The sequence below is a fragment of the Pleurodeles waltl genome, chromosome 4_2 (assembly GCF_031143425.1).
Source record: "Pleurodeles waltl isolate 20211129_DDA chromosome 4_2, aPleWal1.hap1.20221129, whole genome shotgun sequence".
Taxonomy (NCBI): Eukaryota; Metazoa; Chordata; class Amphibia; order Caudata; family Salamandridae; genus Pleurodeles; species Pleurodeles waltl.
Window position 1 is genome coordinate 628313166 of NC_090443.1, and position 27728 is coordinate 628340893.

Here is a 27728-nt window from a genome sequence, read left to right on the forward strand (position 1 = left end):
TTGCTTAAAATCTTCTGGAACTCTGCCTGTTTGGGGATTACGTGTCTGGGTCAGACTGACAGTTGGGATGTTTGTGAATCTCCTCTAGGCATTGACACAATGGGAGCTGGGGTGTAGCCTGCATATCCTGATGAGCCATCTGAGCTGGATTAGAGGGAGGAGTGGTCACTTACACCTGAATTAGGCTGTTCTTGCCCTCACACAATGCCTGGGCAAGGCAGGATCCGGTAAACAACAGAGACTTTCCTTTGAAGTTTGCCTACTTCAAAGGCAGAAAGGGGTATACGTGGTGGACCCAAAACCCCAGACTTTTAGATCACTTCTGGAACCCAGTGGAACCTCTGTCAAGGAGAAGAGCTGAAGAACTGAGGAGAAGTGCTGCCCCTGTCTGTGACTGTGCTTTGTTGGGCTATCCTGAAGTTGCTGCTTCTGCCTGTGAAAGGGGACAAAGACTGGACTTTGTTGGGCATTCCTGTTTGAGAAGACTCTTCAGACGCATTGTCCCTGGGACAGTCATTGTGAACCTGTGCAGATCCAAGGTACCCCATCCGGAAATCAATGCATCGCTCCCTTGCGATGGAGAAAAATAACGCATCATCAACCCAACCGGAGAAAAAAATGACTCGTGGCCTCACTTGTAAGGAATTGATGCATCGGTACCTTTTCCTACATATACTCAACCGTGTGGCTTCGTTTTTTACGCAAACCAGGTACTTTGTGTAAAATCTATGTTTCCATTGATTTCTATGGAGTATGATTCTTATTCTTTTGAAAATTAATATCTTGACTTGTATATGTTGGATTTTTGTCATTTTGGTCTTGTTTGATTAAGATACATTTTGCCTATTTTTCTAAACCTGTGTGGTGTCTATTTTGTAGTGTTTTCACTGTATTATTGTGTGTGTTGGTACAAATACCTTGCACATTGCTTCTGGGATAAGCCTTCCTGCTTGTCCCAAACTACCAAGAAGAGAGTGGGCATTAATCAGGTGTGTTTCTCCTTTGCCCTGACTAGAGGATGGTCCTTGCTTGGACAGGGCTTAACCTGACTGCCAACCAAAGACCCCATTGCTAACAGCCATCCTCTAACCCGCAGGGCAGGAAAGACAGAAATAACAGCTGACTCTTCCAGTTGTGCTATAGAAAGTGTGCTGTGGGGACTGGAGCCAGCCTGGCTATGTGGGCTTGTAATACCGTTTTTCCTCCAAGCAATATGTCACATCCTCTAAAATATAAAAAAGAGGGCACTTTTATTTTTATTTACTTTTTTAAGTGGCATCATGAAATGGTGTTCCATGGTCAGTTTAAGAACTGCTCCTTAAAGCCTAGAGAGAGGTTAAAATGTCTATACTGTTTTGGTAGTGCTACAGAAGGTGAAGAGGCAACATCAAAGGAATAAGCTTCGTACTTCAGAGTCATAGTCCCTGGGTAGGTCTGTATTAGGCTCAAGCCACACAAGCCACACAAGGGAGGTACTGTTTTTATTAGAATGCTAGTTGGCAGGAATTTTGTGGATCCATGCTGATTCTAGAAACTTTCCTTATAAATGAGAGGAGAATGCATGATTCTAGCCAAAGCATTTGCAGGGCTTTTAGGGTAAGTACACATCGGGATCCACACAAGTCACACTATCCTAGATTTGCCTGGTTCTCTAAGTTTCAGAAATTCACTGAGTTCATTTGGTCTCTTTGCTGCAAGATGACCCACATCTCCAATCATGCATTCAATCACCATGGCACCACTTGCAATGGGGATAGGAATGCTCTAGTTCTCAGGGTGGGGGGAAGAAAGTCTGTTTGGACTTTGAGGGCTTTTTTTAAAAATAAAACCTTGCATCCAGTGGGTTTTCAGCCCCTAAGGGCAGATTGGGTTAAATCTTCTATCTCCAACCTAAGGGGAGAAAAAATGTTGGGGCTTGGAAGGTGAGGATGATAGCTCACTGTGGACCAGCACCCATCCTATTCTCATTTTAAAAAATAACCTGTGGGTGCAGTGACCCCCATGGGGTGTTGATTTAGAATAACATTCCCTATCTGCCTCCAATGGAGAAAAAAACTGTTGGTTCTTTATGGCTAGGGTAGAGCATGAGGCCTTGAAGAGTTAAACCTACCTCATAGCATAGGTTTTTGTAAATGATGTTATCCCTTGAGGGGCTAAAGAGTGGTGAATGGAAGACCCGATGCCTGGGAGGGCATTTTTCTGAAAAAAAATAACATTACTGGTGTCCTGTGGGCTTTCTGCCCTTAGGAGGCAGGGTGGGGGTAAATTTCTCAAATCTGCACCCAGGAGCAGAAAAAATGCTGAGCCTTCTGTGGGGTGGGGCCGTTGCCCTGACCATTCTTTTTTAACAGACATTCTTGGTGTATAGTGGGCTTTCTGTCCTCCCCACCAAGTTGGCAGATTGGAATAAATACTCCAATCTGCCACTCATTGGGGGGTAGAAAGAATATCTGTGACTCTATTTGTTGGAGCAGAGCTTGTTGTCTGTGTGGACAGCCCTCATCCATTTTTTCAACACTTTTCTCTGGTGTGAGTTGGGCTTCCAGCCCCTGAGGGGCAAATTATTGGTAAATCCCCCTCAACCCACCCTCCATGGGGAATACTGCTAGGGTTGTTAGTGAGTGAGTGAATGCACAAGCCCATGGCTTGTGCAGGCAACCCCCACATTTTGCCTGGTGTCGGGTGGGCTTTCTGCCCCACCGGGGCAGATGTTATGTTATGTTATGTGCATTTATAAAGTGCATGGCTACTCGGAGGACTCCCAGCACTGCTTGCTTGGACAATTGCAGTCGAAATATGGAGAAGAAAAAAAGATTGGATGTAAACTTTTAATCTGTCTTCCACATTAGGGCCTGAACAACTGTGGGGCCTTTATGTAGTTCATGCATGGCGTGAAAAGTGGGAGGGCTACTTGAAACTCCTTTGTATGACTAATATCCCTGATATCTAGGCCCGTATTTATACTCCGTTTGCGCCGAATTTGCGTCGTTTTTTTCGACGCAAATTCGGCGCAAAACTAACGCCATATTTATACTTTGGCGTTAGACGCGTCTAGCGCCAAAGTATGGGCAAATAGCGTAATTTTTTTGCGTGAACGCCTTCCTTGCGTTAATGAAATGCAAGGAAGGCGTTCCCGTCTAAAAAAATGACGGCGACGCAAATGCGTCGTATTTATACTCCCGGGCAAAAATCACGCCCGGGAGGTGGCGGGTCAAAAAACCCCGCATTTGCGCCACTATTTAACGCCTGCGTCAGGGTAGGCGTTAAGGGGCCTGTGGGCTCAAAATGAGCCCACAGGTGCCCTCCCCTGCCCCCAGGGACCCCCCCTGCCACCCCTGCCCACCCCAGGAGGACACCCAAGGATGGAGGGACCCACCCCAGGGACATTCAGGTAAGTTCAGGTAAGTATAATTTTTTATATTTTTTTACTTTTTTTTGGGTGGCATAGGGGGGCCTTATTTGTGCCCCCCTACATGCCACTATGCCCAATGACCATGCCCAGGGGACACAAGTCCCCTGGGCATGGCCATTGGGCAAGGGGGCATGACTCCTGTCTTTACTAAGACAGGAGTCATGAAATGGCGTCTGGGCGTCGTAAAAAAATGGCGCAAATCGGGTTGAGGCGATTTTTTTGCCTCAACCTGACTTGCCCCATTTTAAGACGCCCTAACATCATTTTTTCCCAACGCCGGCGCTGCCTGGTCTACGTGGTTTTTTTCCACGCAAACCAGGCAGCGCCGGTCTGCTTGCGCCGGCTAACGCCATTCCATAAATACGGCGCCCGCATGGCGCTTCAAAATGGCGTTAGACGGCGCTAAATTTTTTGACGCTAAACTGCGTTAGCGCAGTTTAGCGTCAAAAAGTATAAATATGGGCCCTAGTGGGCTTTCTGTCCCCCCAAGGATTAATGGGGGATTAATCCTCTCCACTCAGCATGGGTGCATAAGGACTGCTGGAAGAGTCATAGACTGGAGGCATGGCCTGATGTCTGGGAGGGTTGCAGCCAGCACTTCTTATTTTATAATATAATATCCTTGGTACATACAGGTGCTCTTTTGGGAGGGTGGGTGAGATTCCCCGACTGGCCCCCTCAATTGAGGCAGAAAGACTGTTGGGCCTGTTCTTGAGAGGGTTACTGCCTCAGTGGGTCAGCCCATATCTCTTCTTTTTTGTTCAATGCTATCCCTGGTGCTAGTGAGCTTTCTGTCTATGCCTAGGTGGCCCTCCCCCCATCAAATACCTCCTGGGCGATCCTCAAACAAAGCTCCATTAGAGAGATGTTCCACTGGAAAGGAGACATTGTCCCAGTGGTACTTTGTCACTTTCCTGCTTGGCTCATTGACACCTAAAGCAGTAGGCAGCATCTACTTTAAGCTCCAGTGGTGTCAGCTTGCTGTTCAGACTAATTGTCACAGAAAAACGTATGGGCATGAGGGAATCTCATCCTTACTATTCTAAAGTAGTTTTACCAGATAGAAAATCCTTCTGCTGGTTGCACCAAAACATATTTTCTTCTATGGTGGACAAACAGTTTATGTCCCTTGCACTGTTGTGGTAGTGCTGTGCACATTAACAATTCTAAAAGGGATAAGAAGAAGATAATGGATGTGAAATTATAATTATTGAATTATTTGGTAGCTCCCCAATCAATCTCAATATCACAGTCATCAGGGCACGGACATTTTTGAAGATTACACAGGTGTTACACATAAGAACTGTCTTAGCAGTTTTTTTATAATGTACATGCACAGTATTGTTTCCTTCAATTTCTCAAGTGCTGTACTTGAATGTACTAATTGTACTATGTCAAGATTTCAAAACAATGACCCTAGTGAAGGGCACAGTGCAATGACAATAGAAAGTTTTAATTTATTTTTACTTCTGCTCCTCAACAGGAAACCAACAGAAGACACTGACACAGCTTGCAAACAGTGTGGATGTAGAATACAATGGGACACAAATTAAGCAGAACACAGACCCATCTAAGAAAGCATATAAAATGTGAAACTAAATTTGAAGTTGATACCATAGCACGCCCTCCACCAGATGTGCCAATCCCACCATTGTAGAGTAAATCCACAGAGGAGTAGCCAAAACCTTCCCCGGAGACCAATTAAGAGGACCTTATTTACCCAGTTTATGAGGAAGCTGTATGCAACGTCACAGCATCACTTGTGGATGTCGACTCTGCAAGGAGAGTGTTAGAGGGACATCTCCTCAGCCACACAAAATTGCAAGCAGAGATGCTGGGCAAATTAAAACAATGTTTCAGTTTGTGGCCTGTGCGTACGCCTACATACCACACTATGCTTCACCCCAGTCTCAGCTTGCCGTCCTTCCCCTATCAGGATAAGCACAGACCCTCAAAATTACTCAGGCCCTAACCTACTCTCTACCCATCCATCTTACAGCTACTCTTTCCCTCACAATCACACCAATTCCTCCTATGGACTTATACCAGTGTTAGTATTTACAAACTCCTGTTGTCAATGGTTTACCCCTCATCTTTGTCTATTGCACGGGATCTCAGATGCTGATGTTCTTGTTAATTGAAAATGTTCAATAAAAACAGTTTTAAAAAACAATGTTTCAGTTCACATTGCACTGACAAGAAAATTGTTGACTAACACAAATTTTGAAATACATGATTTCAACCATATTGCCTAGGTCCTAGAAAGAGTATACACTACAAACCAATAAGGCTCAACATGAAAGTCTGTAGGAGTTGATTGTGGTATGCTTACAAAGCAAAAGGTTGTTTTTTGGTGTCTGGCAGTGGGTGGAGGATAGATTCCCCGCCCTGAGGAAGATGTTTGCGGCCTACGGTGGCTAGGTTCATAGTGCCTTGCTGCGGTCCTCGTCATTGGTGGCCCTCGGGGCCTGTTCAGTGGCGGTGGTCGGGCAGCATCGCCCCACGGACAGGTCGCTTTCTCCCTTCCTTCCTTTTATTTTCCCCCTGAGACGATGGGTAAGACGGATCAGAGGCAATCTAAACTCACCTTTGATGGGCAGAAGAAGTGCAGTCAGGCCAATCGGCCGGTGGAGGATTTGCTACAGGAAGAGGGCAATCTGGTGACTTCGGTGGATGCTATGTTCTTGGATCTTAAACACAGCTTGGCCAGCATCGATGCCAAGCTAGATCACCTGACTGAACAAATGGATTGTTTAAAAGAACAGGTGGATGGCCATGATACGCGCCTTGAGCCGGTGGAATCTCGCACTTCGGATCTGGAGGATGGTCGGCGCGGAGACGAGGAGAAGTTACTACAAATGGAACGCGCGTTGGAGGTAATCCGGAAAAAGAATGAGGACCTTGAAGCTCACTTCCACTGCAACAATATTCGTATTCTGGGTCTCCCAGAGTCAACGGCTATGGGGCGCATGGAAGATTATGTGGAGACTATGCTATCAGCGCTCTTTCCTGGCAAGATATCTCAGGAGTTGGTGGTGGCGAGGGCGCACAGATCTCTGGGGCTGAGACCACCACCCGGGATGCCGGCACACCCAGTCATTGTGCGCTTATTGTACTATAGAGACACAATACTTAGATTGGCTAGAGAGCCTTGACCCATGATTAACAATAACAATCAACTGAACATTTTTCCAGACTACACTCCCAGGATGCAGGCAGGCCGTAGGGCATTCCTACCTGCTAAGCGCACTTTGAGCCAGACAGATGCCAAATATTCCCTTATTTAACCTGCAAAAGTTTGAGTGCAGCATCAGGGGAAGTTGCACTTTTTCACTGACCCGAAACTGGCCATCAAGTACGCTAAAACTGTTCCTAAAAAGGTGACTCTGGATTGTTTGCAGGCTGCGGGAGATGGAGGCGATACTCTTAGTGATAATGATTGAACTTGTTTTGTTGCTGTGGGCCAATGGCAGCTCTGCACAGTGATTAGGGGCTAGTTGATTTTAGATTGTAGGGCTCATTATGAACCTGGCTCTGGTAAATACTGCCACCGGCATGGCGGTCTGAACTGTATATTATGTACACAGGGAGGGCCGCTTTTAGCGGACCTACGCCACCGCCAGGCTACTGCCGACAGGCAGCCTGACGATGGCGGATATCATTATCCGACAGGGCAGTGCTGAAACCAGGGCCACCCTCCAGATAATGAACCCTGTTTCCTCCAGTCTTTCCCTGGTGGGTTTCCCCGCCAAGGAAAGGGTGGCTGAAGAGGTGCTCGGGCCCCTCTGGGGGCCCCTGAACTGTCCATGCACTTGGCATGGGCTGTGCAGGGGCCCCCATGCAGTGCCCCGTCACGCATGTCACTGCCCGATTTGCGGGCAGTGATCTGCGTGACAGGTGTTGCTGCAGCCACCACACTGAGGCATTGCGGGCTGCTCCATGTGGAGCCGTCGGCAATGTCCCGGCCCTGCATTCTGCTGGGCAGAATGTTTGTAATTTGGCCGGTGGGGTCTCAAGGAGGCTGGTGGTCTATGAAAAGACAGCCAGCATGAACACTGCATGGTTTCCCGCCGTGTTCCTAATGAGCCCCTATGTCCTTACTTTCCGTGCAGTCTGTCTTGCAATATAACCAGTGCTGTGTCTGCTCCTGCCCACCCATCCCCCTGTGGGTGGTTAACAGATGGCCATGTCAGCACCCCACTGGATGAGTCTAATTGAGCTGTTTGTTCCTATGTTGCGGGATATGTGTCGGGTGTGGTGGGTTTGTAGGGCGGGCCCAATAGGATGGGTGGTGCTAGGTTTCTTGTTGTCCACTACATTCTCTGCTTTCCTTCTATATCTGCATCACTGTCTCTCTTTGTCCCTGGCCCTGTTCTGTATGATGTATAGAGAAATAGTATTTATGGCACAGTTGAGGGACCTGCTATGATGACTCCTAAAGGGGTGGCATGTGTGAACTGTATCACCTGGAATGTTTGGGGGCTGAATGATGGGCATAAGATGCAGTTGCTTTCTGCATATTTTCAGCTCCATGGGTTCAACATCTGTGTGCTTCAGGAGATTCATCTGACGGCTGCCACAAAAATTAGGCTGAGAGCTGGCTGGATTTGGGAATGTCATGTGGCTGCGTATTCGAGCTACGTGCGTGGGGTTGCCATTGTGATTCGCAAGGGTCTGCAGTGGCATACTGAGAGGGTGATTCCAGCCCCGCTGTTTCGCTATTTTCTTGTACAGGGTACACTGCATGATTAACTATTTCGCCTGGTGTCAGTATATGGTCCTAATGTGGATGATTCGCAGTTTTTTAAAGAGGTGTGGTGATTGATATGCTCCCTGGGGGCCGGGGTCGATCCTATAGGGTGGTGATTTTAATTTAGTTTTGGATGTGGATGCGGATGCGAATCTTGAGAGCCGGGTGAAGCCTCAACATGTGGCAGCTGCGGGGGCACTTGCTCGTATCATGACGGAAGGTACTGTGGTTTATCTATGGAGGGTAAAACATGGCACTCATAGGGAAGGCACTTGTGTTAACACTGTCCATAGTAGCTGGTTGCGACTGGACAGTTGACTTGGTACCAAGGATGTGGAGCTATGGATGGATGCTGTCGAGCATCTGCCCCGAACATTGTCGGACCATTCTCCGGTTTTGTTGCAATTGGGGCTTCCAGGGTGCACGCGAAGGGACTTTTTGTGGAGGCTGCTGTGCAACGCATTGAAGGACTTTGTTTTTAGAGAGGAGGTCCTCATGGCCATAAAGAAGTACTTTGCGACTAATAAGGGCTCAGTCTTGTCGGCTGGTACCTTGTGGAAGGCATGTAAAGTGATGATCTGGGGGATCGGCCTTGCTAAACAGCATGGCAATATGTTGTGAACTGGCGACTCTAGAGAGTCAGTTGATTGCCCTGGAGAAACGCCTGTTCACTGGTATTTCAAATGCTTTCCGGGCAGAGTTTTGGGAGAAGCTGTCAGGCTATGAGGAAGCAGCATTCCACGAACTATGCTTCCTGGGTAAGGAGGCGACTGCGCGATGGTATGGAGAGGGTGAGTGGACTGGTAGAACGCTGGCCGGAATGCTGCATCGCCCATGGGCTGGGAACTATGTTGTGAATCTGCTGGATTCTGCGGGCATCTCTCGAACGGGTGCGGAGGGGGTTGGGTGTGTGATAACAGAGTTCTATGCTTCCCTCTATTCCGCATCGGAATGCTCGGAATCGGCGGCATATTCCGATTACTTTGAGGATATTAGTTTATTGTGGCTGGAGAACAAGTATCAGCAATAATTTGATGTGCCTTTCTCTGTTGATGATATTGTGCAGGTCATCTGCTGTCTGCCCGGGGCCAAGGCCCCTGGCATTGATGGGCTCACTTCGGCCTTTTATAAGGACTATGCAGATGTGCACGCTGAGGTGCTTGAAAGCGGCACCCTGCCGCCGTCACTGAGGGAAGGCTTTATAGTTACTATACTGAAGCCAGGGAAGGAACCGCACTCTTGCGATTCTTATCGGCCACTGTAGCTTATAAATCTGGATGATAAGATTTTGGAGAAGCTGCTGGTTATACGCCAGTAGCCTCTTTTCCCATCGATGGTGCTCCTGGACCAATCAGGCTTTGTGTCGGGTCGCTTGACCTTGTATAATCTTCATACCTTCTTTGCAATAGCGCAGACATATGGACCACATTGTGGCAGTATTCTTGGACGCCACTAAGGCGTTTGATTCTTTAGAATGGTCAAATTAGTTTGGACTATTGGCTCGAGTGGGCTTGAGCCTCAGATTTATCCAATTGATTTGCCTTCTGTACTTGGCTCCCGTGGCACGATTGTGAGTTAATGGGATGACATCGGATCCTTTCCCGGTGTCTAGGGGTACCTGTCAGGATTGCCCCCTTTCACCCTGCTCTTTGCGGTGGCGATGGAACCACTGACTGTGCAGCTTAGACATCACCATAACCATAGAGGTTCAGTGTTTAGACAACGCCCAATCTTGGTTTCTATGTACACTGATGATGTTGTTCTATATGTCCGGGACCCACATGTTCACCTTGATATATTTCTAATCGAGATCTCACGGTTTGGCCAGATCTCTGGGATCGTCATCAATAGGTCTAAGTCTGTGGTCTTGCCTTTGTCGGCTGTCACCATGCAGTATTGTTCGCAGTATCCTTTGCTCTGGTCTGATGGCTGGGTCCGATATCTGGGCATCTGGGTGTGCCAGGAACTAGATGAGCTATGGTCCGCCAATTATGGTAGGGCCTTCGGCTGGGTGGAAGCAAGGTCGGGGCTTGGCGTTCCTTGCAGCTCTCGCTAACTGGCCGTATAGCCACTGTGAAGATGGTGGTTCTGCCTAAATTTCTCTATTTGTTTACCAGCATCCCTCTTGTGCTCACTTCCAACTTTCAGAAGAGGCTTTGGTCTTTGCTTCTCTCTTTGGTTTGGGCGGGCAAGCAGCCAAAGATATCGTGAGAGACGCTCGTGCTGCCATTCGAGCTGGGCAGTTTGGCTGCTCCGGATTTGGATCTTTATTATACTTGCGCACAAGCTCACTATGCATATTTTTGGATGCACCCTATAAAATACTTACCACACTTGGCTCCAGAGCAGGACTTGATTTGGCCTGCTCCTCTGTCTGGAGTGTTATATGATACGCCTCACCCTGCGCTTCGGGGTGTGGATACGGTGGCGTGCACAGTGTGGGCTTGGTGGGCACACATGCGGTGGGCCGGGGGTGAGGTGCCGTTCGTGCCCTAGGCGCTGGTGAAGGACGTTGTGCAACCGCATACAATGGGTGGCGCCCGATTAGACCGGCATCTATCGGAATTGCAGTGAACGACTTTGTGCTCCTGGTACCCTGAGAATTCATTGATCGCCTCTGAGGTAGCGTTTCGTGCACTGTGCGACGCCATGCAGTATAGACTCAATTATCTTCCGATCAGGGAATCCCTGCGCTCCAGGTACCCCACCTTTCGTGCGGCGCCTCCGGTGACTCGTGTGTTGGAGTTATTGTATAAATCTCTATCTCCTCACGGTCTCATTACCAGCATGTATGTTTGAATGCAGGCGACAGCGCCTGCGGTGCCCTCTAGGGCAAGAGGATAGTGGGAACTAGATGTGGGGGAGGCCCTGTCTGATGACATGTGGAAATACTGATGTGCACATATGCTTGAGCTTTCCCCCAGTTTCAGATTACATCTGCTACATTTTACATTTCTCCATCTCTTGTATTACACGCAGCGTAGCTTTCAGAGGATGGGTGTTCGGTCTGTTGATCGCTGTGATAGATGTGCGGCGCGGGAGTGGATTTTCTGCACTTGGCATGGGCTTGTGGGTTGCTGGTGGGCTTTTGGGGGGATGTGCTGAATGCGCTGGAGGAGATGGTTGGGATCACATTACCGAGATTTCCTTTGTTTGCGCTCTTGGGTTATATTAGGTAGATTTCCCCTGAGAACAGGAGACTAGTGGGGTTGATACTAGTGTTGGTGAAGCGCAGAGTTCCAATGTGCTGGGTACAGGGCTGTCCCCTCGTTGTCGGGACTGGCTGCAAGATGCTGTGTATTGTCATGAGCAGTTGGCGGCTTACTGAGAGTTGATGCCACCCAACGCCCGTCCAAAGGATGTGTGGTCCCCTCTGTGGACCTTCCTTAAATGCAGGCAGCAACATGTTGCATAGATGACTAGTGTTTGACATTGCTTGCCTCGGTGGCTCCCTCCTGCTTTCCTCTCCATCCTCGCCCCCTTTATTGCCATGTGATTAAGCTTGGCTGGTTTGGCTTGGCTGTGATAGATTGAGGACTTCTCTCTATTTTTCTACCTTTCTTTCATTCTTCTCTGACTATCCCTTTCTTTTCCTTTGACTTACAGTGGGGATGGGGGATGTATACTTTAGCTAGTTGGCCCTTGTTCAGTTACATTATATTTGCACAGCTAAGGTATTGTTGGTATTACCTGCTTTTGGGCAGACTGCGTCTGCTCCTCCTATTTTGCTGTTAAAATGATCTTCTCCCCTGGCTTTTGGACTTTTCACCAGATGCATTGGTGTTGTCTCTTGTTTTGTGTTATACTATCTTGAAAATGCAATAAAAAACAATAAAAAAATAAATAATAAAGCAATGGGAAAAAAGCATCAAGCCCCCTACAGAACCAGTGGGCAAGTTTCCCGCTTCAGCTGAGGTGCCCCCCTCCTCCTTTCCCCCTGAGGTGCCTGACCACTTCCGACATGTTGCCCCTACACAGTTTTGTGTGGAGTTTCTCAGGATCAAGTTGGGCCTTGGACTGTGCCCTATGGCCATGTGGGCCTTTGGTACTTTGGACTGGGCATTGACACTTTCTGGATAATTGTTCATATATATTTGTTATCAAATTGTTAGATATAGTGGCTCTTGGCATGCAATTACAATATCAGTGCGGCCGACCTGTAGTCCTTGCATTATTATGCTGTGTGTCCTGTGACATTGGTTTACATCTGCAGTTTATGGTGTGTTTGTGAATGGTGTTTGTTGTGCATATGTGTGTCACTCTCCTTTTCGTACCTCCCTCCCTCGTGTGCTAGGTGGCTGTACTCACCGTTGTTGTCTTTGTCGACATTGGTGTTCCAGGTGGAGCATGGCATAGAAGAACATAGGGAAGACATGAAGATCCAGTTCCATGGCCGTGTTGATCTTCTCTGTGTCTCTGTTGGTGAGTCTTTGGGCTTCTGTATTCAGTTTCCCCTAGGCTTTTGATGGTGTTTTTACTGCCCCAGAAATTGTGACTGTTTGCAGTGTCATGATATGGTGGACTGTACCTTGTCTTCTGCCTGGCTGTTGATGGCAACCGCTGTGGTGAGTGGTGTTAATGCCCTGGCGGATGGTATGGTACATTGGCTGTCTATGGAAGGTATCACCGCCATGGTCTTAATTTGGCTGTAATTACTGCCAGCCTGTTGGCGGTATTATCGGTACTTTAACAGTCACTGCCAATGTCATAATGAGGGCCCATATATGGTGCAGACCATTGCATATGGCTCTTAGAAGATTAGGCATGAAGACAATGTAGCTGTGCATGGAGGTATGTGCAAATAGTGTACAGGTTGTTTGACTTTTAGTGTCTCACAATAATTTGGAATAATCAGGATTGGCTCTCACTATAGGAAAAGTTTCCTAGTCTAGGCCTAGATGATGTTTGTTACCTGGAGATAGAAAGTGTTGAGGTTACTCAACAGATCACTGCCAATTAATATTTCCTAGGAAATGTCAAATGTTTCAAAATACAACTGTACTGACTGTTTTGTGAATGCATGTGAGAGATGCAACAAAATTGTATCACACTACTTCAGACAAACATAATTACTCACAGTCTCTTTTTTTTTATCTCATCCATACAGGTCAAAGCCCATCAAAAGTGGGACATATGTACTTATATCGAAGTCTGGGAAGCAGGAATACCTTTATCGATTGAACTCCAGTGTTGGGCAGTAAGTTGATTGCGCGTGGGGTGTGTGAGATAACCCGTTGGGCAGAAAAGGTATAAGCTGTAGGATGTAGATGGGTGTGGGCACTATATGCACTTTAACATCTGGTCAGCCATGGGGCAGGTTCATCATTTATACACTTTATGTTGTATGGGGAAATTAAGGTCCAGTGCAATGGACAGCTTAGGCAGCATTTTATTTAACAATTGCACTTTAAATATTAGTCAAGTATGGGCCATAGGTTTGCACTCTTGTTTTGTGGCCACTTTATGCACAGTAGGCACTTACACGCATGATTGCACTTACTTTGGACCATTCTTGCTCCTCTGAAAGGCGAAAGTAAGGGCAATGATTAATTGTAATGTCTTATTGTCTGATGTCCATGTCTAATTGCATATTGAAGGTGGTCTCTTTAAATGCCAACAGCCTTAATAATAATAAAAAGAGGTGTGCAACAGAAGCGTGGGTTAGAGCTGAGAGTCATTCAATAGTTTTATTGCAAGAGACTCATATTCCAGCGAAGAAGCTTTTGGAATGTTCTATGTTTAAAAATTGGTCAGATAACAGAGAGTTCTCTACTGCCCAAGCGGTGCATCGTTGCATCACAATTTTTCTAACCGAAGGCTAGGAGCTGAAGTGCTAGATTTTGCTAATGATACAAATGGAAGTTAGTGCTGGGGGAATTGTTTGGTGCTTTCTGGACGACTTTCATTTGTACGCGTTTATGCCCCCATGGAAGGTAAACAGGGGTTTTACGTGGAACATTTTAAAGTCTTTATTACAAGTTCCAGGTGAAAGTATTATGGAAGGGAACTTTAACTTTCTCCGGGACTCCAGTATAGACTCCTCAGTAAAAAGAAAAAAAAAATAGCTAAAACCTAGAGTTCTGAAAGTTTTGCAGAACTATCAAAGAACCTTGGCATTTATTGATCCATGGAGGGCGAATTTTCTGACTACAATAGAATATACTTGTTTGTCTAGTCAATTCCATAACTTGTCTCTGATTAATTTCTCTTTACTTTAAAAAACCCTGGTTTTTAGGGGCCAGCTGGTGCTTCTTAATGGCTTTTCAGAGCATGCAATACTTGCTTTGGAGGTATTGGTGAAGAGAGGTATGACCAAGCTAGAAGATGGATCTTTAACTAGCAGTACCTACAGGAAGAAGGATGGGTTCAGATATGTGAAGAGGAGATTAGAGAGTTTCTAAGCAGGAATCATGGGTCAGCCCCTCCTAGTGTAGTGTGGGATGCTCTAAAAGCATAAACAAGGGGGATCGGGATAACAAACGTTACTGCTAATATTAGGAGCATAAAACAACAAGAGCAGACTTGATAGCTTAGATACATTTTTAAGGCATCCTTTCAGAGCAAATAAGAAAGAGCTAGACCAGGCCAACCAGGCATTAATTGAGCTGTATTATACTAGGTGCAAGGTGGTGTATCCTCCTACATGTAGAAAGTTGATGAGTAATTAATTTTATGAGGAGATTCTTAGCATGGCAGGCACATGAGCAGGCTGCTAGCAATACGTTTCATGCTTTGAAATGCCCAGCCTCTGAGGTAAGGTGTATAGAAAAAAGGAAAGTGTGGGAAATTATGTTAGGGGATTATAGACAGATATATAGTCAGAATCAAGCGGTAGATGCAGAAGCATTGGAGAAATATTTAATAGGACTCACTATTCCTACTTTACCTAAGATATGGAAAGTATTGACCATCCTTTAACCAAGGACGAACTGGTGGAGGTGGTTAAAAGCCTCCGAAATGGTAACGTGTGTGGTCCTGATGGCCTCCCAGTAGAATCTTTAAAATCCTTCCTTGATGTATTGGCAGATTACTTTTTATTGGTATCCAACACAATGCTGAAGGGAGGCAATATTTGGATATCTTTCCATGCAGGGAATGTGCTGAGCTTCATGAAAAAAGGTATAGATGGGGAAGATCCTAACTCGTACCGCTCAATTACTTTATTAAACTCTGATTATAAAATAATCATTAAGCTTCTTTGCCAATCTATTTAATTTGAGCAAAATGAATCCATCGTGACCAGAATTGTTTTATTGCCAGATGGCCACAAATAAGCATTATCTAGCCGAAGCACTGGACTATTTTACTGTCAATATCACTCCTGCTGCAGTTTTGCTACTGGATGCAGAAAATGCATTTGACATTGTGGTCTGGGAAACGCTATTTGACATCTTAGGAAATTTTGAGGTGCCTTTCCAGATCACAGGTTTGGTGCACAGGATGTATGGGAATGCTGACGCCAATATTATAATAAACGCCACAGTGGTGGGTAAATTACAAGTTTGATGAGGGACTCGGCAGGGCTGCCCACTCTTACCAATTTTGTTTGTTTTTTCTTTGAGCTATTAGCAATTGCAGTAAGGCAGAATACTAAGATTTGCCCTCCCATTTTCCAGATTGGGAAGATTATATTGGGAAAATGATATGCCGATTATATTATGTTGATTCTCTACAGCAACAAAAGCTCACTGGAAATAGCCTTTGAGACATTCCTGCAATTTGAGCAAGTGGGGGGGCTAATACATCAATAATAAAACATAAAGAATTATTCTTTGCGGATGGAGCTCGGATAGATTACTCCCTGAAATTGTGCCTTATGCAAACGCTCAGCCCAAAAGATATTTGGGGATTAGAAATTCCACAAAAGTTGAGGATATATATGATCTTAATTCTGCTCCTTTGCTTTTTAAAATACAGGCTATGTCTGCACGGTGGAGATTGCTTTCTTTAAATATTTTAGGAAGAGTTGCTTTGGTCAATATGTCTATTCTGCCATTTAGCTTTTTGTTCTAAGCCACCCCATGTGTTTTAACCACATTCTTTTTTACAAAAGTGGAGTCTATGTTTATCTTTTATCTGGCAAAATAAAACTGCCTGAGTAGCACTAAGCACTCTACATGAGGAATTGGAGAAGCGCAGTTTGGAACTTCCCTATCTCAAAGACTATTATGATACTATATGATTTTTTAGCAGGATTTCTTAGAGTTGATTTTTAAGGTGCCTGGCATACGTGATGTGGTAAAACTAACACAATCACCAAAGAAAGTTAGCTATAAGAGTCTAAGGTGTTTTTTTCAGGAAGCAGGTCAATCTCTACCAGAGATACGCAGTTCTTTATATCAACACTTCTACTCCTCTGTCAGAATTGGTGTGCGAGTCTGGCATTAGGATGAATCCCTATGTAGTAAGAAAATTTAAGAGTGTCGGATTTAGGAAGGTTGCAGACTTTTTGTCCAACAAAACGTGGAAGAGTTTGTCGGAAATTGGGGAAGTAGTACAAGATGATTTCCTGCTCCTTCGCTCTTATATAGCAATGTTCACCATACAGAGTAACATTAATTGTGAACAAATTTGGGATAGTCTAAAATTGGTAGTAAAATGGGTGGAACCCCCAAACTATAAGTGAGCTGGAGAATGGAAAAGGCTGCTTGCAGATCTGAAGGTTCCGGACCTTTATTTGAAAGCTATCAAAAAATGGGATAAGTATGAAGAGTTAGAATTAATAAAAAAGATGTGGGAGGAAATTAATAGGTTGAATTTTAATGTTCTGAGAGGAATCAATTGGAGCAGAATGCTATATTTTGGTAAATGGCCTCTTAATAGAACCCCACCATTTTTAGCTCTGGCTAATTCTAACTTGTCTGGTTACTGTTTTTGATGTATTACGGGGCTGTTTCAAATTGGACAGATGTTATGGGTCTGTGTGCCCCTATTCAAGAATTTTGAAAAAAAATATTTAAGGACCTAGAGCCTGTCAGATCAAAGTAGATCCTATTATCTGGTGGAAAGTATTGGGATACAATCCCACCAGTAGATTAGCTCCCAGATTCATAGAGCTACTATATGTTGCAATAGCCAGATCTTTATTACTTCAAAGGTGGCAAACCAAGTAACTCCCCACTGTAGAAGAATGGGTGATAAAAAGTAAGAAAGTAAGAAATAAGGAGTGACTTCACAAGTTGCAATGTAAAGAGATAAGAGATTTGATCAAATCTAGCGGAAGTTTACCTGCATCGCTGTCCACCACCCATGTTTCCATCTCCACCCTCCCTCTTGTTCCCCTCCAGTTAGCTATATCCAACACCCTAAAAGGGGTGAATGGCATCACCTTTGCTGCAAACATCTCCAGCCAGGCCCTGTCTCCCAGGCTGCCCTCAATGAGGAGGCTATTGACCTATTGTGAGCTATCTCTGTAGGTCAGACTGCAGTATTGTATGCCATCACGGGGTTTAGTGGTCAGATCACACAGATGCTAGCTTACCTGGATGGTATTCATAGTGCCATGTCTGGTCTAAAGAGGTCATTCCAGGGTCTGGCCTCCTCACTGACAGCATCCCAACCTCCTACCCCAAATCCCACCCATTCTCCATCCCAAATCCCTCTTCCCAGCCCTATCCAATACACACTCATGCATTTGCATGCAACCACTCAAACAAACACAAATAGCACATCCAATACAAACACAGCAAGAAACACAGACACAAACAAACATACAGACACCACACCCCCAACACCACCACAAGCATACCTACAACAACACAAAAATCCACACCCACCACCACCATACCTGCAGACATAACACTCTTCTGCAACACAAACATCCACACCCACATGATGAATCTGCCCCATGGCTGACCAGATGTTAAAGTGCATATAGTGCCCACACCCATCTACATCCTACAGCTTATACCTTTTCTGCCCAACGGGTTATCTCACACACCCCACGCACAAACTCCCTGTCAACCACCCTACCCATTTTCCTAAAGAAGACCTTCTTTTTGCCCATGCCCTGACCTCTTCCACATCCCAAACTATCCCTTCCAAACATCTTTCTACCCCTTCCACATACCAACTCACCCCCTCCATATCCTAAATTACCTCTCCACAATGTAAATCCACACCTCCCAAACGTCTTCTTCCACTTCCATACCCCAACCCATGCCTTCCACATCCCAACCCTCCCATCCCAAATCCATAACCATGCCTCCCAAAACCAAACCCACTGCTACTAAACCGAAACCCATGGACTGCCCCCCAAAAGTATGATAATCGAGATACCTGTTCTCTGCCCCACTGATGCCCTTTCCGTAAGAGGTTGGTTCTGACAGTCTGAATAGGAGGCAAGTACTGGGCATGCAACCCAACCTTTAGACATTTGGGTGACTCATTCTTGTACCCTTCAATTCAGATTTTTATAAAAAGTTTTAAGACCAAGATCATCCAAATTGGGTAAGTACTTCTTAAGTTATGATTTTTCAAAGTTTAAAAAAAGTTCTGTTTCTATGTGGAATTACGCACCATAGGAATAAATGGAAGACAACTTTAAAATTACATATAAAGTCAGACAATGTTCTCACAAGTGTCACTTTTTGTTTCCAGACTGATGTTGTGTTCGGTTGACCAGCCGGAGAAGTTTGGGTGTGTTGGAAAGTGGATTATTGATAAGGGCAGGTAAGTACCTACACTTAGCAATAGGCCACTAACCCCCACTAGGTTCAGTTAGGTCTCAATAAATTAATCCCAGCTCAACCCTTGGTACCTTGGCAATGAGCTTAAGTTAGGAGACAAAGGCCCTAATTACGAGTCTAGCAGTCCTAGGCGGTCCGACAGACACATTATGACCGTGGGGAAAGTGCCAAAGTCTGACCGCCAGTACAACCACTTTTTCTGTGGCTGAAGGACTAGCGGTGCCAGCAGTCTTAGTCCACCAGGGCAGTGCTGCAAACAGCAGTGCCCTGTGGATTACGATTCCTGTGTCCACCAGCTTTTGCATGGCAGTTCCACTGCCATGCAAAGGCCGTTGGAGACGGGGTATCGGGAGGTCCATTGGGGCCCCTGCACTTGGCATGGGCAGTGCAAAGTCCCCCATGGGCAGCCCCATCACTCTTTTCACTGCCTGAATTACAGGCAGTGAATAGCACGACGAGTGCTGACGCATAACAACATATCCGCTGTCTCAATTACGAGCCGGCGTCAATGTTGTGAGTAGTTTCCTGCTGGGCCTGCGGTCTAAAATCCAAACTGGCGGTTTTCAGACCCAAAGAGAGGCTGCCCTCGAAACTCATAATGGCGCCCAAAGTGTGCAGAGCATTCAAGTATCACAAAACCGTAATAAAATAAAACACAGGTAACAGTTTAAAAATCCAAAACCGATTTATAAAAATAGGAAATATCTTTACCTTTAATTTGACAACAAAACAAATAAAATAGGATAAAGGGAACCGGAGATGTGAATCTTTAAAGAATTAGGGGGTCATTATGACCCCTGCAGTCGGTGTTATAGTGGCGGTAGTACCGCCAACAGGCTGGCGGTACATACCACAATGCCACAACTACAAAAGCCAAACAACAATGTATCACACCGACTGCCACAGTGGTAATGCCGTCACTAGGCCACCTCCAGTAATATGACCCCACCCACTGCTATGGTTTTCGTGGCTTTTTGACTGCCACGAAAACCATGGTTGTAGGCACTATCAGTGCCAGGGAATTCCTTCCCTGGCACTGATAGGGGTCTCCCCTGCCCCACCCCGTCCCCAGAGTCACCCCCAACCCTCCCCCTTCTGCCTCCCAACATACACACACCTATACGCAAAGACATACATACGCATACACACAAGAATACCCACATTCACCCACACATGCATACATCCATGCACACACGCATCCACACACTGACATACATACCAGCACACACGTATTCACACATCACAACACACATGTACACTCACATTCATTCATGCGCACACACATTACACACGCCCCTCAACCACATGCACACACACAGACACAAACACACATTCCCCCCACCACACACAACACCCCACCCTCCTCCCCTGTTGGAGCACCCGACTTATCTGCTTGCAGGGGGTCCTTTATCAGGAGACAGGACACAGTGCTGCTGCCAGCAGCAGCGTTCACCTGCAGAACACCGCCAGACCGTATCATGGGTCTTGATACAGTCTGCGGTGGTCTAATGGCGTGGCGCTGCTGCTGGCAGCAGTGCCACCTTACCACCGTCTGCCGCCATGACTGTAGCCGGAATTGTGCCAGCCTTCTGGCAGAATTCCGGCTACGGTCATAATATGGCAGACGGTAGGTAGCCACAGTGAAGGTCTTGTGGCGGCCGTTGCAGTAGGCGGCATTTACCACCTATGTCATAATGAGCGCCTTAATGTTTTTTAGCAATTAGAAACTAAAAACACCAATGTGGTCATCTGGTCACACTTCGACTGGGTCAAAGTCAAAGTTTAAGGCCGACCACGATGGAGCCCTGCTCAGCTATAGCAAGTGGGAGACCACAGTCAAAAGTTTACCTTCTGACTTAGGCCCTCATTATGACATTGGCAGTGACTGTTAAAGTTGCGGTAATTATTGCTAAATTATGACCATGGCAGTGATACCTCCCATAGACAGCCAATGTACCACACCAGCCTCCAGAGTGTTTACACCACTGACCATGGCGGTAGCCTTCAACAGCTAGGCGGAAGACAAGGTACCACCCATCATATTATGACATAGAAAACCACCAATATTTCTGGGGTTTTCTGGGGTGGTACCAATGCCATCAAAAGCCTGGCAAAAACACTGCATAGAAAACCATAGACTAACCATCAGAGACACAGAGGAGACCCACGCCACCATGGAACTGGAACTTCAAGGGGGAAATTTATAGTCCCCTTGCGCAACCTTGCGCCACATTAACATAATTATTTATGACATTAATGTGGCCCAACAAGGCCTAAATCTTGGTGCCGTATTTACAGGGAGGTGCAATGCATGCATTGCACCTCCCTGTATCCCTTTGTGCTACATTATGCCTGCGCCAGGCATAATGTATGCAAAGGGGGCGTTCCCCCATTAGGGGTGCTGAAAAAATGGCGTAAGGAAATCTATGACATTTCCTTGCACAATTTGTTACGGCATTTTTAATGACTGCTCAAGAGCCGGCGTTAAAAGAGGGCTTCCATTCTTTGACTGGAGCACTTGGTACTCTGCAGGAGTAGCGCCAATATGGTGGCGCTACTCCTGCAAAGTACATCAATAGCGTCATGTGAAATGACGCTATTGCCCCCTACTCTGCGCCATGGTGCACCGTATTTTAAAATGGTACATACTTGGTGGCGGTAGGGGGGTGCTAAGTGGTGCTGCACTCAGTGCAGCGCCACTTTCCATAAATCTGCCCCCAAGTCTTCCCAATGCTCTTCTACGCCATGGTCCTCCTGGATCACCAACTTCGACAAAGATGATGACGGTGAGTGTAGCCGCCTAGCACACAAGGGAGGAAGGGAGAAAAAGGAGAGTGGAACACACACCATTCACGCTCACACAAGTCATACACACAACGCGCTGCAGATTAAAACCAATGTCACAGGACCCACGCCTGATTAAAACAATGACTACACTGTGGTTTAATTGACACTGTAATTTGATGCCAACAGCCACCATCTTGTCGATGCGAAAACAATAGCAGGCGTCAAGGTCCAGAAAGGGCCAATGGCCAGTCGAAAGGACAAAAGGCCCACATGTCCACAGGGCACAGTCCAAGGCCAAACTTGACTCCTGACATTATCCAGACTCCACTGTGCAGTGACATCATGATGGAAATGGGCAGGCACCTCAAGGGGAAGGGGGATAGTGGTCTCTCAGCTGAAGTGGGGAACAAGCCCATTATTTCTGTACGAGACTCCTTGCCCAATTGTCCCTAATGGGGAGGGTAAGGCCACAGTCTCTGAAGTGGGGAACATGACCACTGGTTCTGGAGGGGGTCCTTGCCCAATTGTGTCTGGTGGGCAGTGTAAGGCCACAGTCTCTGAAGTGGGAAACATGCCCACTGGTTCTGGAGGGGGCTCCTCGCCCAGTCGCCTCTGGTGGGAGGTGTAAGGCCACAGACTGTGAAGTGGAGGTGAGTGCTCCTTGCCTACTGCTGGTGGAGGTGTTACCCTGGCTGTCACTGCTGGAGGTGGGGTCTCCTTGCTGTCTGCTGGTGGAGGAGTAACCCTAGCTGCCTCTGCTAGAGGTGAGGGCTGCTTGCCCACTGCTGGCAGAGGTGTTACCCTGGCTGCCTCTGCTGGAGGTGGGGTCTCCTTGCACTCTGCTGGTGGAGGTGTTACCCTGGCTGCCTCTGCTGGAGGTGGGGTCTCCTTGCCCTCTGCTGGTGGAGGTGTAACCCTGGCTGATGGAGGGGGCCTCTTGCATCTTTGGCGGTGGAGTGGGAACCTTCCCTTTCTTGCATGGTGGAGTGGGAACCTTCCCTTTCTTGGGTGGTAGAGTGGGATCCTTCGCTTTCTTGGGTGGTGGAGTGGAGCCTTCCCTTTCTTGGCTCCAGGACTAGGAGGTGCCTCCACTGTCCCCGTCTCATGTCCCTTGGTTTTCACCACCCTAGTCCTCCCTTTCTAAGGTGGAGGAGTGCTCACAGTAGGAGTGGAAGCCGTCACACTCTGGGCCCCCTTTGTGCCAGCAGCTCTGCATTTGATGGGAGCAGTGGCAGACTGTTTAGCTGAGGTGCTGTGCCGACTCGTTGGGACCCTGCTCTTACGGGCAGGATGGGGGGTGGGGGAGGGAAGAGGTCAAGATGGGCAAGGAAAAGCTTCTTAGAGATGATGGGGCAGGATGTGGGAGGAGGGATGGGACTGAGGTTGAGGGAGTGGTTGTTGGAGGTGTTCATCTATTGGACTTGGGTGTGGGTGCATGGACAGTGTGCATGTGTGAGGTAGATGGCTTTTGGGAGACTGAGTGCGTGTGTTTGTGTCTCTTAGGAGGGGGCAGACAGGGTGGGAGAGAAAAAGGCGACGTGTGGATGGATGTTGTGGAGGTGTCTGCAAGTGAGGTGGGAGTGGTGCATGATGTGGTGATGGTGGTGGTGGCTATTGATGCAGTGCATGCAGGTGTGAGTGCGGATGTGACTGTGAGGGAGGAGGAGGAGGAGGAGGAAGGGGAAACAGTGGAGGCAGTGGATGTTGTTGTGTGTGCAACTGCCTGTTGTTTGTGTGAGTGCTTGTGGCCTGAGTTGTGCTGCCTGGGTTTGACTGTGCTACTCTTGTGTGATGTGTGTGCATGCTTGTCTGTATGTGTGCATGGGATGGGTTGGAGCTGAGGAGACTGGGACTGGGAAGGGGTAGTTGGAGGGGGGACAGTAGGAACAGGGATACTGGCTGCCATCAGAGAGGAGGCCAGACTCTGAAACGATTACTGTAAGGCCACCAACCCACTGTGAATGCCCTCCAGGTATGCATTGCTGCATCTGGGATGCCAGCCCCAGGATGGCATTCACTATGGTTGACTGCCCTACAGAGATGGTTCACAAGGGCAGCAGGGCTCACTGAGGCAGGGCCTGAGGTGCCTGGGGCAAAGGAGATGCCCACCCTCCTGGGAGAGCGGGCACAGGCAACTCGGCGGGGGGCTACTGGGAGGGCAGTGCTGTGACGGGGGTGGTGGCTGTACCTGGAGCTGGGCTGATTCCAGAGGTGTCCGCCACCACCAGGGAGCTCCCATTGGAGAAGGAATCAGAGTCAGTGTTGTCACATTCTGTCTCTGCTGTGGTGCTCCCCTCGCTCTCCATCCCACTGGTCCCCTCGGCATAGGTGGACTCTGCCTCCTGGGTCCCGTGGGATGCAGCTCCCTCAGTCGCCAGTGCCCCTGCTCCTCCGCCAGATGATGCTAATGCCCACATGGACAGGATGACAGAAGAAAATAGGGGGGGAGAGAAAGGGAGCACTGGGTCAATTACAGCACCAACACCACAGATGGCATACACATAACTATCACACACATGGATCATGATTGAGCACTATGCATCTCAGTGGCTTTCCATTGGCTGGGTACCACAGGAAGATGAGAGCCAACCACCACTAACTGCACCACCACTAACTGCCCTGTCTGACTTGGAATGCCACCTAGCTGGATTACGAGAGTTTGTTATACACCCATTTACCTTGATCTGGACCACACAGCAATGTCTGTGCTGGCATGAAGGGGTACCCACTAACTGAAACCCACCATCAGGATCCCATGTCAGCCAACATAAATGGTTGTCACGCTCTCTGTAGCTGCTGTGCTTCCCTCTAGCGCCCATCTATCTCTGGGTAGGCCACTGCCAGTTTCAGGCCATCAGGGGTGTCAAACTCCGATGGCATCCCGACCTCATTGGGAGGCCATCCCCAGCTGGGCTTCTGCGGTGTTCCGGGCCCAGCGTCTCAGGTCCTCCCACCTTTTCCTGCAGTGGGTTCTCCGCCTGCTATAGACCTCCAGGCTACGCACCTCCTTGGTAATGGCATACCACAATCCCTTCTTCTGATGGGCGCTGACCAGCAGAAATAATACAGGCAGGAGGACACCATTAACCATACAATCCTGCCTGCCACACATATGGCCCACAAATGACATTTCCATCTCCATTGGCACACACATCACCCAGAGCCCTGCATGTGCACTACCTCCAGACATACCCCACAACTTGTTGCATGCATTATCCCCATGGTGTTCTCACCTGTCGGTCTGGAGGCCCATACAGGGGTAGGACCCCATCCACCAGCCACTCTAACTCTTCTGAAGTGAAGGCAGGGGCCCTTTCCCCTGTCACACAGGCCTTGGCAGGATCCATACACAGGTCACAGCAGCACACGCAGTCTAGGTGTTATCCTGTGGAAAGTCAGGAATCAAGTGAGGTTATAGATAGAAAATGGCAGTCACGTCCGCAGCGGTGTACACCATCACCACCGCTGGTGATCCTTATTGGATGCTGTACTCCATAGAGCCCCATGTTAGCCAATGAGGAATAGCAAGGCGGTACAAGACTGCCTTCCGCCATAACAACCAACCCTGGCAGAGTTACATAACTTCCATCTGTCCATAGTTACAGGACAGGCGGTCACCATTTCAAGGTGGTGGACAACAATCATAAATTGGAAACTGCGTCATTGCTGTGAATTGTACATACATTGGCATTCACATTGTCCGATTACATACATGCTCAGTTGCACTGGTGTGGTGGTTCCATTGTTCAGTTTGTGACACCCTTCTCACTCTTGTGTCCCTTAGATACCTACCACTGTGGAGGAATAGGAGAAGGAGACAAGCCCCCATGTACAGACCCCTTGTGGACTTGGCTATACTGCATGAGAGGCATATAATACTGACCTATTGACTGGACATGGCCACAATCACAGAGCTGTGTACTCAATTGGAGCCTGATCTCCTATCAGCTGTCCATAACCACACTGGGATCCCCCTCTTGTTCAAGTTCTATCAGTGCTCCATTTCCTGGAAACTGGTTCTTTCCAAGTGACAGTGGGCTTGGCAGCAGGAATGCCACAGCCAATGTTCTCAATAGTGCTGGCAAGGGTTTTGTCTGTCTTGCTCAAACAAATGTGCAGCTACATCACTTTTCCCCAAGTGGATGATTTGGCCACTGTGAAGGCTGAATTATATGCAATGGGACATATTCCTAATATTATTGGGGTGATTGACGGTACACATATTGCATTTGTCCCGCCCCGGCACAATGATCAGGTGCTCAGGAATCGGAAGAGTTTACACTCACTCACTCAATCAATCAATCAATCAATCAAGGAATTCATAAAGCGGACTACTCACCCGTGAGGGTCCCAAGGCGCTGGTTGGGGAGGCGGTGGCGATGTTACTGCTCGAATAGCCAAGTCTTGAGAAGTCTCCTGAAGGTAAGGAGGTCCTTGGTCTGATGCAGGTGGGTGGGAAGAGTGTTCCATGTCTTGGCGGCAAGGTGGTTGAATGATCTGCTGCCGGTTGTAGTTCTGCAGATGGGTTGGACGGTTGGGAGTTTGTTTGAGTGGAGCTGTCAGGAGTGTGTATAAGGAGAGCCGTCTCTTGAGGTATTCTTGTCCTGTGTTGTGCAGTGCTTTGTGAGCGTGGGTGAGGAGTTTGAAGGTGATTCTCTTTTTGAAGGGGAGCCAGTGCAGGTCTCTTAGGTGGTCTGTGATTTGGCAGTGGCAGGGGATATCCAGGATGAGGCATGCAGAGGCATTCTGGATGCGTTACAGCCTTTTATGGAGTTTGGTAGAGGGCACTGCCATGGTCCAGTTTGCTGCTTACGCAGGCTTAGGTGACTGTTCTTCTGGTTTCCGTGGGGATCCACTAGTAGATCTTTCGGAGCATGCGGAGGGTGTTAAAGCAGGAGGAGGAGATGGCGTTAACTTGCTGGGTCATGGATAGTGAGGAGTCTAGGATGAATCCTAGTCGGGGAGGATCAAAGAGTGGCAGTCTACCAGAAGTCATCCCATGTGGAGGAGTTGGAGCCGAAGATGGGGACCTCAGTCTTGTCGGAATTGAGTTTGAGGCAGCTGTTCTTCATCCATTCGGTGATGGCCTTCATTCCTTCATGGAGGTTGGTCTTGGCAGAGTCCTTGGTGACAGCTGGGCGTCGAATGAGATGATGTTGAGGTTGTGAGATCGTGCGATATTAGCAAGCAGAGCCATGTAGATGTTGAAGAGGGTCGGGCTAAAGACAGAACCCTGGGGTACGTCGCAGATGATTTTGGTGGCTTCAGAGCAGAATGGACGGAGGCAGACTCTCTGAGTTCTACCGGTGAGAAAGGAGGTGACCCAGTCCAGGGCTCTGACACGAATTCCTGCATTGCTGAGATATTTGCGTAGAGTGTGGTGGCAGACGGTGTCGAACACGGCTTAGAGGTCCAGGAGGATGAGGGCCGCCCTGAGGAATAGCAGCATCCCAAATGTGATGGCACAGTTACAGAGGCACAGGGTGTGGCTAATAGGTGAGCCTAAATACCCAAGATATGTCTGTGTATGCCTTCTGGAGTCATCCCCTATACCATTGTGTAAGGCTAATGTTTGTCCCTCAATTCTTGCAGGTGACTCAGGCTACCCAAACCTGCTGTGGCTCCTGACCCCTGGGAGGAATGCCAGGATAGGGGCTGAGAATCATTATAATGATGTAGAATGGAGAACCAGGCGAATCACAGAATGTACCTTGGGCCTCCTGAAGGCCAGGTTCAGATGCGTCCATCTGACACATCGATCCCTCTGCTACTCCCCTGATAAGGTCTGCCAGATAGTTGTAGTACACTGCATGTTGCACAACCTGCACAACCTGGCCCTCAGACGACATATCTGCCTTATCTGCAGGAGGAGGAGATTGGAACTGCCTCAGTGTCAGCAGTGAACCCTGAGGACATTGAGGATGAGGAGGCAGAGGATGAGGATGTGGACAACAGAACATTAGTAATACAGCAGTACTTCCAGTGACATACAGGTAAGACAGTGGAACTGACCATTCCTCTAATTATTCATGTTTTCACTGTGGCTGTAGCAGGATTGCAGTCACTTCCTTTGCATCTCAACTGACTGCTA